This window comes from Rutidosis leptorrhynchoides, chromosome 6 (genome assembly GCF_046630445.1).
Source record: "Rutidosis leptorrhynchoides isolate AG116_Rl617_1_P2 chromosome 6, CSIRO_AGI_Rlap_v1, whole genome shotgun sequence".
Classification (NCBI taxonomy): Eukaryota; Viridiplantae; Streptophyta; class Magnoliopsida; order Asterales; family Asteraceae; genus Rutidosis; species Rutidosis leptorrhynchoides.
The window spans coordinates 231,547,756-231,553,730 of NC_092338.1; positions in this window are offsets into that span (position 1 = coordinate 231,547,756).

Here is a 5,975-nt window from a genome sequence, read left to right on the forward strand (position 1 = left end):
AAACACTTAATCATGTAAATAACAATTTCATTTAATATATATATAAACATGGAAAAGTTCGGGTCACTACAATGATGAAACTTTTTCGCCTGTGGCAATGCTAAAGTCTATTAGGATATTATTTGCCATTGCTGCTCATTATGATTATGAAATATGGCAAATGGATGTCAAGACTGCTTTCCTAAATGGACATCTTGAGGAAGATGTCTATATGGTTCATCGTGAAGGTTTTGTTGATCCGAAGTGTCCTAAAAAGGTATGCAAGTTAAAGAAGTCAATCTACGGATTGAAACAAGCGTCTAGAATGTGGAATCATCGTTTTAATGAGGAGGCCAAGAAATTTGGCTTCATTAAAAATGGTGATGAAGCTTGTGTATACAAGAAAGTTAGTGGGAGCACTATCATGTTCCTTGTATTATATGTGGACGATATATTATTATTTGGGAACGATATTCCGGAAATGCAAGGTTTTAAAACTTGGTTAAGTAAATGCTTCTCCATTAAGGATCTTGGAGAAGCACAATACGTTTTGGGGATTGGGATCTACAGGGATAGATCCAAGAAACTGATAGGTTTAAATCAAAGTTTATACATTGAAAAGATCTTGAAAAGGTTCAAGATGGACAACTCTAAGAAAGGTTTGGTACCTATTCAAAAGGGAACGCTTCTCAGTTCATCTCAGTGCCCTACCACGAAAGATGAACAGGAGAGAATGAAGAAAGTCCCATATGCGTCTACCATTGGGTCACTCATGTATGCAATGATATGAACGAGACCGGATGTGTCATGCACTCTAAGCCTGATAAGTAGATAACATAATAACCCAGGAAACAGTCATTGGATTGCTGTCAAAAGTATATTGAAATACCTTAGGAGGAATAAAGATATGTTTCTAATATATGGGTCTGGTGAGGACGAACTCGCTGTAAAAGGTTACGCGGACGCGAGTTTCCAAACTGATCGAGATGATTCTCGATCACAATCCGGTTATGTCTTCACGTTAAATGGAGGTGCGGTCTCTTGGAAGAGTTCAAAACAGGATGTTGTTGCATTATCCACTACAGAGTCGGAGTACATTGCTGCCTCATTGGCAGCTCAGGAAGCTGCATGGATGAAGAAATTCATCGACGACTTAGGAGTTGTCCCTTCCATTCAGGACCCTCTTGAGATCTTTTGTGACAACGAGGGTGCGATTGCTCAAATCAAAGAACCTCGTGCTCACCAAAAGACCCGTCACATTGAGTGGAGATTCAAATACATAAGGGATGAAGTTGAAAAGGGAAAGATATGTATTCGTAAAGTTCACACAGATCTAAATATAGCGGATCCACTCACAAATCTCTTACATGGTGTAAAACATCAAGGGCATGTTAGTGCATTAGGGCTTCGATATTCTAGTAATTGGTTGTGATCTGTTTTATGTATTGTAATGGAACGAAATTGTTCAAACTCATTAATATAATTATAGCATTAATTTATTTTGAGTTATGTTCCTATTTTGCATATTTTATCCATGAATAAGTAATTATTCTAAATTTCGTAGTCGATCACATTTGTGGGAACAAGTGTGAGGTTTAGACTATTATGAACTTGGATTGGTATACATTCACGGGATGAATGTGGGGCAAGGTTGCTACCAAGGTTCATAGATATTTGTGGGATACAAATATTGGAAGACCCGCCCTCAAGACTTACTAAATGGATCCTTTGTGGTTGATCACATGTAATCTTGAGTAAAGGCGAATATCATTGTATCCTCTGACCTGAGATACATATTGAATTCGGATATTTACCAAGTATTGTACCTTGATTATTTCCTTCCCTATTTTGAAATATGGTAGTTAATAAGGAAGAGCTCAGGTATAATACAATGTATATATTTAGGACGTATGTAGTCAAGATGGAATTTGTCCCTCTTATTCGTTGAGAGTCAGATGTCTAAGGCCTGATAAAGTTAAATCTAAAAGAGAGTGATCACTCTGTATCTCTTGGATTTAACATGACATCTAGGACAAAAGGATATAATGAAAAGATTCACCTATTCATATTCGAGATGGGAACTCGAAAAGGATGATGTTATTGAATGGCACAAAGTCATAACATATTGGGGGTAATGGACGGTCGTTAGGTGGTATCCATCACTTGCATTAATTTCTTATGTTTCTCGCGCAAGTGGGAGATTGAAGGTATTTCGTATGCCCGAGAGACATATTAAATTAATGTGGCTAATGTGTTATGATCCAAGTTGGGTCATACCCAATAACAAGCTTACCGACACTTTATATGTATTTAATCTTAACGATTGGGCAGTTAAATAAATACGCGACACTTGAATTTTAGAAAATGGGTTTTCTAAAATATAATCACTTGAGATAAATTATTTGGATAATTTATATTTAATTATTTATAAGGTTAAATAATTATAGTGTGTTATATTTTATAAAAGGTTTATAAAACTTGCAAGTAACATTATTAATTACATGGTTTTATTACATGTTTATAAAAAAACTAGAGTGATTATTATATGTATGGGGGGTGGCGGTTTTGGGAGCCCCATGACAACATCCCATGCTTATTCTTTTTGGTACTTTTGAGGTCACAACTCCTAGGTTCATGCTTAACAAGTATACCAAGGTATTGACTCATTTTACATGCAAGTAACACACATCAAAATAGCAAGAAAATTATGCTCTCTCCCACACCTGCTGTCCGTGATATTACAAGGGGAAACAAGAGGGTTTTGCTTGTTAAATCCAAGTGATTAAGTGTCTAAAATCCTAACCCATTCAAAGGAAGTGTTGGTGCAAAAGAGCTTGTGGGTATAACACTCTTGAGGCTTCAAATTAGAGGCTATTGTTCTTCATATTCATCATCATCTTGCTCATTCCAAAACAGCCCTCAATTCATCATTGAGGAGGTATATAACTTCTCTACTTGTTATATTTGTAAGCATTTATCCAAGACTTGATATTATCATGGAATTTAACTTAATGGCTTAACATGTTAACATGAACATGTTGTTTTGAAACTTGTTAAATTCCATCACAAAGATCTCATCATCATCCTCTAGTGTCGGCAAGTACTCGAGAGGTTGCCCTATATCCAACTCAAGGCCTAGTAGTAAATCTAGACATAAGTCTGACGGCAACTCTAGGTGGGATAAGCTCGGGAAAGGCTCCTCGTCAGGTATGCTCCCAGTGATATCAAATGCCTGGCCCGTTGGTGGCTCAATTGAAATGGGAATAGTGATTAGGTGACAACCCTCAGGTAGCTCAGTGACTGGAACTGGCTCAGTAACTAGAGCAGGCGGCGTGATAGGAATAGGAGTAGCATGTGCAGGCATGGCAGCTGAGGTAACTCAGTGAGCTGAGGCAGGTGTGGAATGCCTGGGCGTAGCTTGTCGTGTCTGCTTAACACGGCGCACTAGCCTAAATGAAGACGGGCCCAGAGTACTGTGCGGCATCCCCTCGCACTGGAGGTGTGCTCTTAGAGCTCTGTAGAGTCTCTGCTGATCTCTGAGTAGTGCCCATGCAACATCAGGGTCACTTAAGGTAGCTCCGTAATGTATCACTGTCTGTGGCTCATGCGTCTGTGGCAACTGTGTGCTCGGCTGGTCTCCTGGCTAAACATCTAGATCGTTGAACGGGAGGAGCTAGCGGTGCCATGCCGATATCCTCCTCAACGCTCTCCAATATCAATCGCCTTGGGCTAATTGCCCTGTAGATGGCCTGTTCTGATCAGCACTGCTTCCAGATGAGTAAACTCTAGGAGTCCTCCTCCTGCGAACTGGGATGTAAGCTGAAGCTCCTGAACATGGCTTTTTTGCCTGAACACATTCAACAAACTTATAAGTACTAAGCGCAAGTATGGCGCTTAGTTGTTAGTACACGGAGATAATATCTTAAGATTGAAAAAAAAAATTAAAAATAATAAGTAATAAAAAGGATAAGCAAGGGGTGCCTCCCAAGAGCGCTTTGTTTGTCAAGTCGTTACATCTCGACTTTTCCTTGTCAGATCTTCAGAATGGAACAAAGGAGAAGAGTTGCTACTCCTTATCGTGGTCTTCTAGATAAGCTTGCAACCGGTGACCGTTGACTTTGAAGTTACCAGTAGGTCCTTCCAATTCCACGGCTCCATGTGGAAAAACATGTACAACTTTGTATGGGCCACTCCATCTTGATCAAAATTTTCCTACAAACTTCTTGAACCGAGAATTAAAGAGAATAACTGTATCTCCAGGGGCGAACTTTGTAGGAATCAATTTTGCATCATGCGTAAGCTTCATTCGTTCCTTGTAGATGTATGACGTTTCATATGCTTGGTCTCTCAATTCGGCTAGTTCATTCATTTGCATTTTCCTATGTTTTCTGCTAACTGGGGGATTGAGGTTGCAGGTCTTTAGCACCCAGAGAGCTTTATATTCGAGTTCTAGCGGAAGGTGGCAAGCTTTTCCATAGATTATGCGGTAGGGTGTAGTTCCTAGAGGATTCTTGTAAGCAGTTCGGAATGCCCACAAAGCATCATCTAGCTTTTCGGCCCATTTATTTCCATGATGGCCGATAGTTCGTTCTAAGATTCTTTTGAGTGCTCTGTTCGTGACCTCTGCTTGTCCGTTGATCTGCAGATGATAGGCAGTGGACATTTTGTGGGTAACTCTGTATTGTTGCATCACCTTCATAAATTGAGTATTAACGAAGTGTGTGCCTCTGTCACTTATTATAGCACGGGGAGCTCCAAATATGCAGAAGAGTCTCTTCAGGAAATTGGTGACGACTTTGGCATCATTAGTTGGAAATGTTAGGGCTTCGACCCATCTGGAGAGGTAATCTACTGCTACGAGGACATATTCTTTCCCATTAGACTTTGGGAATGGGCCCATGAAGTCTAATACCCATATATCGAAGATCTCCCAAGCTTGGATATTAGTCTGAGGCATCTCATTCTTCATGGAGATAATACCTTGCCTTTGGCATGCGTCGCAACGCTTTACAAGCTCTTGTACATCTCGGAATATAGACGGCCAATAGAATCCTGATTCGTAGACTATTTTCGCGGTTAAATTTGCTCCACGATGACCTCCAATTGGTCCATGGTGACATTGGTGAAGAATCCCTGCTGCTTACTTTTCATCTACGCACCTCCTGATTATCTGATCAGGGCAAATTCTAAACAGGTAAGGATCTTCCCAGTAGTAGTACTTGGCATCCCTGAAGAACTTCCTTCTTCGGGAGGTACTCATTCCCTTTTGTACTACTCCGGAAACTAGGTAGTTGGCCATGTCGGCATACCAAGGAGTGTCAGTAAATTGTGATCCTATGTGAGTTTGTCCTAAACTCATAAGCTGTTCTTCTGGAAATTTATCTCTGATATCTTGTTCAGCAAGTTTTTCCATCGCTGGGTTCTCCAAACGACTAAGATGATCTGCTGCGACGTTCTCTTCTCCTTTCTTATCTTTAATCTCAATATCGAATTCTTGAAGGAGTAAGATCCATCGTAGGAGTCTTGGTTATGTTTCTCGCTTAGTGAATAGATATTTGGGGGCTGAATGATCTGTATAGACTGTAGTTTTGGATAGGATGAGATAGGAATGGAATTTGTCGAAGGTGAATACTACAACTAGCAGGTCCTTTTTCATGGTAGTGTAATTCTCTTAAGCTCCGGTTAAGGTTTTACTTGCATAATAGATTGGATGAAAGTGTTTATCTACCCGTTGCCCAAGCACAGATCCAACTGCGAAATCACTCGCATCACACATGATTTCAAAGTGTAGACTCCAATCAGGAGCTATCATGATGGGTGCATGTCTTAGCTGTTCTTTCAGATAGTTGAATGCTTTTCGACATTCTTCATCGAAGACAAACGGGACTTCCTTTCCTATTAGATGAGTGAGAGGTCATGTGACCATTGAAAAATCCTTAATGAAGCGTCGGTAGAAACCGGCGTGTCATAGGAAACTCCTTACCGCTCTTACCGTG